We start from the raw sequence: 10907 nt of genomic DNA, 5'->3' as shown, positions 1-10907 counted from the left end.
CCACATTTATGTCTCTATATAAAGTACATGTTTTCTCAATAATAGTCTGGGGTCCTTAGTTTATTAGATTCAAGACTATAGAATAACTTTATTAATAACCAATTTATTGAATAGAATATGATTTGTATTACAAACTATGGGTTTTAGAATGTAAACTCAAACACTTAGTTCATTGGATTGAATTAATGTTGTCTAAATGTCAAATAAAATACCTTGATTTTAGAAAATAAATAATTTGTGTTAATAAAACCACAAAACACGAGATTTATGACACCAATTCTAATATATAGTTAATTATAGATATGATCTATAATTCAAACTATATCATTGGAGATGGAGGAGAGACAGAGAGAAAAGATGAAGAAGAAGGAGAGAGAACTAGGGAGAGAAGAGAGAAAAGAAATTAAGAATAAAAAAGTACTTTTTTTCCATGTCATTTTGCCATTGGAACACTTTATAATTTTTTTATATTAAATTGAATGATATTTTTGTTGGAGACGAACTTTTTAAACTTATTCTTCAAAATTCGAGGATTAAAATGACTAATTTGAAAAGTCAAGGACTAAATTGACTAATTTGAGAATTTAGATACTAAGTGCACCTATTCGTCAAAACTCAAACACCAAAAGGCTATTTTTCCCTATAACCTATTTCCATTTCAATTTTCAAACAATGTTTTTAGGATATTTAGTAAATTATTTTTCTACATTAAAAGATTTTGTTCCTTAAGCTAAATGTTACCATTCAAACTTTTGTACTCTTTAAATTATATATATAGCATAAGGAGTAATAAAAACTTAAATCCAATAGAGCAAAAGCAAAGAGAAAGAAAAACCACAAAAGCAAGAGCAAGAGAGAACATAAAGATAATAAGAAGCATAATCCTAATTTGCCTGTTGATAGCACCGAAAGCGTGCTGCTTCATCTACTTAATTTGGGGCCATTTCTTATTTTGATGTGTTCTTTTTTTTTTTTTTTTTTTTTTTGTAAACCCATCACGAAAATTTAAGAGGTAGATTGGAGCACTAAAAGATGATGTTAAATCAAGCCAAATCGAAGCTGATTGAATCAAGGGAGAAAGAAGCTGCTTGCAAAATTATGAAAAAACCCCTACGGGAGCATTGAACAACAGTGTAACGACGCCTTGCTCAACACTTTTTTCGACAGCTTCAATTTTTTGGAGATGAGGGCAGCACTACGGTCCTCCCCTATGGCGCCTCAAGGCTACGAACTTTGACAAACATTAATCCATACGATTTTGCCTGTCTAATTCATTCAATTATTTTTATAAAATCGTTTCCAATTTTGGCTGTCAAATTCATTCAATTACACCCCAAAATTTGGAGCTTTAGATAGAGTTTCAGTCATTTGGAGGTCGTTCAAGATCTCAAGGTGAGAATCAAGGCAAGATTGACGAGCTTCAAAGGTGGAGATTGCTTCGAAAGTGGGGTTTTCTTTGTTTCCTTTAGTTTTCATTGTCGATTATGATAGTGGCAATGTATAAGAATATGTATATAGCTATGATACCTGGATAAACGTTTTAGTTCCTGGGTATCGATAAACTTATTTAAGGATATATGTTAATGCAATAGTATTTTTTCTTAATGTTTGTCTTTAAATGCTTTTAAATATTTTTGTTCTTTATTACATTGATTTACGATAAATTTGCATATCTATAACAAAAGTCTTAAATATTTGCCCTTCTCTTCCTCGAGATTTCATCGTCTTCCTCTTCGATTTCTTTCATCGTCTTGATTCTTTTCCTCTTCTTTTTTTCTAGGATTTCTTTCCATCATCTTTCTTATTTTTCAATTATTTTTTACGTCGTTAAATCTTTCCATCGTATTTCTTCTTTTCTGATTTTGTGATTTCTTTCAACCGCCTTTTTTCTTTTTTTATTCTTTTTTACATCGTTTAATATTTACATCTTCTTCTTTTCTTATTCTTTTTTACATCGTTTAATCTTTCCATCGTCTTTTTTTTTTACGCGTTTACATTTGGGTAACCAAATCTAAACGACTGTGATAAGACAAATAATCTTGAAAAAAAATCATAGCCAAATGTAAACAATCATGTAAAAAAAATAAAAGATTGTGTATAAAGAATCTTGAAAAAAATCATTTAGATTGGAGTAGCCAAATGTAAACGATCGTGTAAAAAAAAATAAAAGATTGTGTATAAAGAATCTTGAAAAAAAATCATTTGGATTGGAGTAGGCAAATGTAAACGATCATGTAAAAAAGTAAACGATCGTATAAATAAATCTAAACGATCGTGTAAAGAAATCTAAACGATCGTGTATCAAAAGAATTAAAAAAATCGTGAACCAAATTTTTTTAAAAAAATTTAGATTTGGGTCCCAAAATCTAAACGATCGTGTAACAAAATTAAACAATAGAATTAAAAAGATAAATTGTAGCCATATCTAAACGATCGCATATAAATTGTAGCCATATCTAAACAATCGTGTATAAATTGTAGTCATATCTAAACGATCGCGTATAAATTATAACCATATCTAAACGATCGCGTATATATTGAAGCATATCTAAACGATTGCGTATAAATTGAACCATATCTAAACGATCGCGTATAAATTATAATCATATCTAAAAGATCATCTTGTAGCCATATCTAAACGATCGCGTATAAATTATAGCCATATCTAAACGACCACGTATATATTGAACCATATCTAAACGATCGCGTATATATTGAACCATATCTACGATCTAAACGATCGCGTATAAATTATAGCCATATCTAAACGATCGCAAATATATTACGCGCGCGTTATTGACGGCGTGGTTGACGGGGCATTTTTGATATTTTACACGGTGAGCCTATGAGCTTTTTCCGTTTTTGGAATTGTTTTATACAGTGTAAATATCTTGCTGCTTTTTTATATTTTTGAAAAGACCCCTTACTTTTTTCATAAATTCCATATTTGCTCTTATTGGTTTTGATTATTGTGGGACGATTTTTCAGTTCTTTCTCTTCTTCTTTGCGATTTATTAATTTGCTCTTTTAGGTTTTTTTTTGTAACGACCCAACTCTTTATACTAAGTTGAGATTATTACTACTTAAAGGAAAATAAAAAAATAAAAAATAAAACAAATGTTCATAATCAAAACCTCAAATACTCATTAAAATCATAAATAAACAAATGTAATTATAAATAAAACTAAAAAAAAAAAATCTTAGCTCGAACCCTATTTAGTTTTAAAAGAGTAAAAATGAAAATGCATAAATAATGAAATCAAAACTAATAACATAAAGGCGGAAGCAAAATGTTTTCCTATGGCACGCCACGATCACTTCTTGTCATTCGCTAGCTTTCCTCTACCCTTGCCTCTACCTTTGCCTGAAAAATTAAACATTAAAAAGTGAGATAAAAATATACTCAGTAAGGGACCTACTACTAGTCCCACTAGGTGTCTGTTAACTTCCTATTAAAGTCCTGTAAAGTAGTACCCCTAAACTGGTATGTTCCCAAACACGCGTAATTTGTGATCCCGTAGGAATATCTCTGGTCTTCGGTGAATCCAAAGGAACACCTAGGACAAAACTGGTCTTTGGTGAACACAAGGAACACCTAGGACAAAACTGGCCTTTAGTGAACTCGAAAGAAACTAAGACAATCAGGTTGTGAGCGACCCCGTTGAGTCACTTGTAAACATATCATCTCATACTGAACTTGTGATCCGTTGGACTACACAGTCATAAAAGGTGATGATACCGAGGGACACCCATGTGGGTACGACTCTAATAGATAAAGTTAACAATACACCATATCCATAGCATGTAGCATAGTATAGCATCATAAGTATGACACAAATATTAATAATAGCATTCTAAATCATGAGACTAATATTTCATGCATTAACATCAACATCATCAATCGTCATCAACATAACTCAGTCAGAACTATCAGTCATCATAAGCATAAACTAGTCATGACTATCAATCATCATAAACATAAACACATTATGCAAATTAGCTACATCAATGCATAATGGAAAAATTACATGCAAGCTCTTACTTCAATTCGAAGGTTTAGTAGGAGAATCTCTTATCTGAAGATTAGCTTAACCAAGTGCTAATAGAAATAGTCAAGTTTTCTCGAACAATGAAGTCCTAAATAGTAAGAGAAAATACTAAATTCAATAACTTAATTAACAGTTGATTAAGGATCCAAAAATCCAGTTGATTCAACTTAGCCAAAGTTGAGGTCGGATCCAATTCAACCTTAATTTAAGAAAAATCCACAGCACTAACTCCCAATTGAAATCTAACCAAAATAATCCAAAATTAAATTATTTAGGGTCCAAAATTAATCTTTGTTGGGCATTAACTAAAACTCAATCAAACTTACCAAAACTTATCAAAAATAGGTGAAAAATGGCCAAAAATAAGCTTGACGACTCAAAATGGCTTAGCTAAAGTGGGAACCGGCTCGGATGCAGAATGAGAAGTCGGCTCGGGTAGAGGGGTCAGCTCGCACTACGGCTCGGATGCTGAAAACGGCTCAAACAAAGAAGCAGCTTGGTTGGCTCAGCTAAGACATGGCTTGCGGAGAGTTGTAGTTGGCGTACGACTGGCGTACGGTTGGCGGGCAACTCGATGCGAAGAACAACTAAGACGCTGCAAGTCTCGCAATGACTCGGATGAATGGCAACTCTTCGAACGGCGGCCGGATTGGACGAGACGCACAGATCGACGATGGATGACGACTTTTCAACGGCAATTTGCACGATGAAACGGAGTGGAGAATGGGTTGGAGTTACAAACAATGGAGCAATGACTAAACGAACGACTCATCAACAGCACGACTAAACTTGGGACAGTGAGACGGAGGTGGACAGTTGACGCGACTTAGGACGAACGGCTTGCACGGATCGGGCAGATGGCTTGCACGGAGAAGCAGCTCGAGTCATTGCCTGCTTTCAACGACTATCAACGAAGGGGATGCAGCGGTTGAACGGCGAGCGGCGGTGCAAGTGCGGCGATTAAGGCTTAGGATTTGTGAAGAAGAATAAGGATGAATAGTAATCACGTAAACCGAGGCCTATTTAAAAGAAAAATAATAATAATAATAAAATTATTACTATTTTCTTTTCTTTTTCCTTATTCTTTTCCAAATAAAATCTCATACCCACTCTCTTCATTTAAAACCTATAAAATCTTTCTCTCTTCAATAACTTCTCCCACCAAATCTTCTTTTCATCTTTCCAAAACAATATATCCTTCAATAATTATACTATCTATATAATATAATTATTTTAACTTCAAATTTAATTAATTATATAATCACATTATAATTAATCACAATTCCTTCAAATACAATTCTCCCAACCACAATTCACTTAAAACAACAAATTTCAATCATAAATTCTAAATTTCAATTAATTAGATATTTTTCCAAAATAACTAATAAATTCTAATTTCTATAAACTAGATTTCAACAATTAAATCAAATAACACCCAAAATAATTTCGACAATTGTCAAAATTAAACTTAAGATAATTAAGAATAAGATTACCTTAATTTGGGGCGTTACATTCTTCCTCTTTAATATTCTTCTTCATCTTCCTCATCTTTGCCAATATCAAGATCGTTGTAGTGAGTTTGTTTTCGACAAGAATTCTAAATATTGTTTTTGTTTGAATTGTTTAGAAGATTATAAAATTTTGTTAAAAATTCTATATTTCACTATAAAGATCGTTTTTGTTTTTATTTGGGGTAAAAGTTCTAAATTTTTTTTTCATTTCAGTTGTTTAGAAAATTTAAATATTACTGTAAGAATTCTATATTTCATTATGAAAATCGTTAGTTTGAATTTTTTCACGATCATTTACATTGAACTACATGACCGTTTAGAAATATCAACATGATCATTTACCTACATCAACACGGTCGATTATCAATATCAACATGATCCTTTATTACATTAAATACATCACCATGGTCAAACGATCATTTACCTAGGTCAACACGATAGTTTTTTACATTCAATACGATCATATATCGTGGTCAAACGATTGTTAATCATGGTCAACACAATCATCTATCCTTGCATTATGTTTGTTATTATCGTTTTCTACATTTTATTCTTTTATTCAGTGATAGATGTATATCTATGTATATTTATTTCTTTCTATCACTATTGAATACTTAATTGTATTATCCTATTACAGAATATAACGTTTATTCCTATAGTTGTTTTTTATGGAGATCAATGGAATGGATGCAATGTCTATGAGAATTACTCTATCAATCCCCATCCCATAGCACCTCCTCACTAGGCTCAAGATGTGGCATGAAGCCAACCGACACCTGTCTACCTTCCTTAACCTGTAGCTCTTATCTAGATCGTTTATGACTTTAGACATAAAATGTGGACGAAAATATCTATACTTGAAAATAATAGTTTAAAATCTTTGCAAAACATCCTCAGGTTTACCTAACCAATGGCTCAACAATCCTATATAGACAAAATGAAATTCAGAGTTCCAACAAAATCAAAACCAAAACAAAAGTCAACAATCTCAAACCTTCATATAGTCTATTACAGACAATGGCAACTAAGTCCTCTCTTAGCTTAATTACAAATTATCATGCATGCATGAAATGAGCTGTATAAAAATCAAATCAAACTTCTAGTAGAGTAGGTTGATGCTTTAACCGATGCTGGAACCACGATCTCTATCGATAAGTTTAGTGTTTAAACATTGAAATGATGAGCTATAAAGCCCTATGAGTGAAATCTTTTAAAACAAAGCATGATAACGAAAACTTTAAGCAAAATCATGTATATAAACTTAGCAAAGCGACTTTCTTACTTAGGTTTTAACTTTCTCTTTTCTTTTTGTCTTGCTATACCTTGAACTCTTTGTATCTATGGGACGAAAGTTTAGGTATGGAAGTCCTATCCCTCGATACAATACCTACGAGATGAAACTCTAGGTGCCAGTAACACCCTATTTCACTATAGCTATCATGAGATTGAAAATCTAGATGTCCGTAAAGGTTATCATCTCTTACCTAGTCTATGTGATGGAAACTCTAGATGTGAGGCCCAGATCCAAGAGAGGAGTCCTATTAAAGAAGAACTTGATAAAAGGATTATTTTGTCTAAGTTTGAGACATTTGAAGAAGGTTGTGTTTTAAGGAAAGACAACGCGGGGTGAAAGTTTGCGGCAGTAAAGGAGTCGTTCTATTTAAAACTGAAGTTAGGCATTTTGTTGAGGTAATGCGAAAAAAGTCAGGAAAAAGGATTTGAAGTTTGTAGTCTATGGAGAGAATAAGAAGGCGAGGAAGAAGTTTGGCTTCCCCAGACGATAAGATTAGCATCTCAAGGGAATGTCTAATCTCGAGTGATAGCTGGCTACGCGTCAAGTTTAGATTGATTGTATTTCTCAGCAAGCAGCGAGATGACACATGTTAAGTACAATTCGAAACTGCAAGTAAAGAGACTTTTCGTAGAGTTTGACTGGACAAAAGGATTAGTATAAATAGGATCAAAGGGACCAAAGAAAGAATGATTCTCCTGAAAAGAAAGATTGGTTGTTCTAAGGAGTGGTTGTTCTAAAAAGTTGTCCTTGAAAGAGCTAAGAGTAAGCTGTATTTTTCGAAGGAACTGGGAGAGAAGAGAAAGTGAGCTAGATACTCTGGAAAGAAGAAAGTCAATTATTTCGTGAGTGACTTTCATAAATTAAGTATTCTTATATAAATGACTTTCGTAAAAGAAAAGATCTATTTTGTGAATGATTTTCTTAAAGAAATGTATTTGAAAGCATTCCTTTTGAGTCTGTGGTTATGCATACCGCGTCATGTACATCTATGTATTGTTCTGTTGCTGTTGATGTTGTTGTTTGAAAAAGAGAAAGCGATTGATTTCTATATGATGATTCTGGTGCTTGAAGCGAGTAAACCATTAGTCTTATTCCTATTTAGTGAGCAGCTGTTATGTGGGCACATTATGTGTAAAGGTATCATTCGGACGGCCTATGCAATGAGAAGTGAATAAGGAAAATTCCTGGACGTTGTTGATAACTTGCAGAAATACAAGTTATTGTGGCCTTTTATTTAAAATAGTGATACCTTATCGCATAAGAACAGAAGAAAACATGGGAAAAAGTAAAGAATTTGATTAACTTGTGTATCGCATAATACAAAAAAACTTCATCCTTGTTTTATCGCTCTTTACATGTCTTACCGCAGAATTTTAGGCAAAAAGAAGTAGAGCTTGGTGATACAACGTTACATGAAGAGACATGTTTAACCAATGCGATGACAATCATAACAAGCTAAATAATCTGATGCACTAGCAAACAAATTTGGTTGGTGTGAATGTAAAAAAAAAGGACAAAAAGACGTACGTGCAGTGTCGATCAAGCTTTAATCAGAGGCATTAATTTAGCATGGAATGTGAAAAACAGTAAAGTATAATCAAGGATCCTTTAGTTACGACTGTAGTTAATAATGTTTGTGATAACAAGTGAGACATTAGAAGAGAGTAACACATGAGACTTTATTAACCCAGTTCGGCAAATATTGTCTACGTCTAGGGAGCTGCTCACAGCTCGATGAGTAACTTTATTAATAGTCATCATAAACATCAAAACATCAATATAGCTTCTGTATACTTCTCAATACTATAACTATATGACATGTGTATTAACATCAGATTCCAGGCTCCCCCTGGAATAAGGAAGACTCCCGTCAACAGCGTCTAATGGTCAGGCTCCCCCTAAATGTATGAGTGACTTTATTAATCAAATCATCCACAGATTCATTCTGTATATTACTCATCCGCAGAACTCTACTTTAGGTAGTCATTGTTGCTCCAGAAGTTATAAACTACCTTTCGTTTCAGCCTCAGCCGCTTCAATGATCAATCGGAAGTTACGTCTTCGTATTCAGCACCCAAAAAATTTTCTCTCTATTTTTTCGCACGCATTTCAATCCTCTTCAGAGAACATATATAACCCGGCTTGTATCTTATATCCCTAAAGAATAGGAACTTATTTTATATCTTGGAGATAGTTGGAGTGATTCCCTAAATATAGGAGAATCAAATATTCATTGATTATCTTCTCTTTTAAATAAAACTTCTCTTTTAATTTTAAATATATTTCTTTAGACAAAGAACACTTCAACAGAATGTCTTGTCAATATCATCCCTTGCCTATTAATAGATGTCTTTACTTCAGAAAAAAGTGTACAAGAATTTGGATTGCAGAGCAAGCTCACAATCTTCCATTCCTCCTTTCTTGAGTTTATGTGAGAGCTTAAAACAAAAAGAGAGAGAGAATTCCACTTACCATTCCCCCTGAATAATCAGGCAAAAATCAGAACCAAGGAATATGAGAAATCATACTTTGAGGCTCAACACATTTCTCTATATACTAGTTTATGATTTTGTTGTATTAATTTGTAATATGAACTCCATGGTCGAAAGGCCTAAGGTTATATTTATAAAATCAGTACATTTCTTCCATCATTCTCCAATCTTTTCGTTGCTATCCATTTTTAATCTATTTAATTAGTTATGAAGCGACGCAATTTGTTATTAATATTACAAAATCAGAATGTTTGTCTTATAAGTTTTGTTTAGCTAAACGCGGATGTCAAAGCATTGTTCATTCGGAAGAAAGACAACCACATTTATAGAATCTCTTTACAAGTGAAAGCACGTATTGAACTAAATAAGCGGTAAAAAGATGGTAGCAATACAATCTCATCACCAAGTTCATCCTTCGAATAAATTATAGTGATGTTAACGTGTGTGGCGAAAGCACCAAGAGGTTGCTTGCGTTAAATGAGGATAAACTACTTGTAATACAAACAAACATATTAGATACAAATCATAGCTTAACTTTAAGTATTTTGATCCCGAAAAGAAAACAAGTATGGTGAAGGCGCATAGAGGACGTTTGCCACCTTCAGAAGAGGTCTTTATAGTAGAATTGTTGTGTAGGAATTGCGAAGTACAGATCAAGAACATTGTGTTAAATGCTCTAACTTGATCCTATTCGAACTCGATGAATTGGATGTGATTTTGGGAATGGATTTCCTGACCCAATTGTACCATGAGATATTAGATTGCTCCAAAAAGGAGGTAATACTAAGAGAGTTGGAAAAATTTGAAACTAAATTTGTAGGTGATAAGAAGATAGAATTGACGGGTATAGTTTCTGGCATAAAGCGAGAATGCTACTAAAGAAAGAGCATAACGCACCTCTTAGAGCATGTGGTGGATGTCCAGAAAATAAAAAGTGATCCAAGTCATGTACCTATAGTTTGTGAGTATTTTGATGTATTTTCAGAAGAGGTGAGCGAGTTACCCTCAAAAAGAGAAATTGTGTTTACCATTGAAGTTATACCTGAAACCAACCAATTTCTCAAACCCCTTACCGCATGGCACCGCGCGAGTTGAAGGAGTTGAAGAATCAACAGGAAGAGTTACTCGAGAAAGGTTACGTCCGACCTATTACTTCCCTTTTGGGAGCCTCTGTCCTATTTTTAAAGAAGAAACATTACAAAAAATCAGAGGTTTGCTGACGCAGAAAGAGGCTTTGGGAAAAGGGATGTTGTAAGAAGAACCTATTTACAACGCCGTGAAGAAGCTATCGGCAGTAGAAAGGTATGGTGACGTCGTACAATAAATGTCGATAGAGGGTGAGGCTTCCACGATGCCGAGGAAGGAGACATCATAAATTTTTTTAATTTAAATAATAATATAGATGTTTCATGACGCCATGCATGTATGCTTCGTCGTTTTCCCATAACTATCGATGTTGCATGCAATGCGTCATGAGAGGTCGATCTTTCGCTGACATTGTTTTAACCACATTGACAAAGGTAGAATATTTAAAATATTCTGACAACCATATCACCATGCC

Source organism: Cucumis melo, chromosome 8 (genome assembly GCF_025177605.1).
Source record: "Cucumis melo cultivar AY chromosome 8, USDA_Cmelo_AY_1.0, whole genome shotgun sequence".
Taxonomy (NCBI): Eukaryota; Viridiplantae; Streptophyta; class Magnoliopsida; order Cucurbitales; family Cucurbitaceae; genus Cucumis; species Cucumis melo.
The sequence above is the reverse complement of the archived record's forward strand: the minus strand, read 5'-3'. Positions refer to the sequence as shown.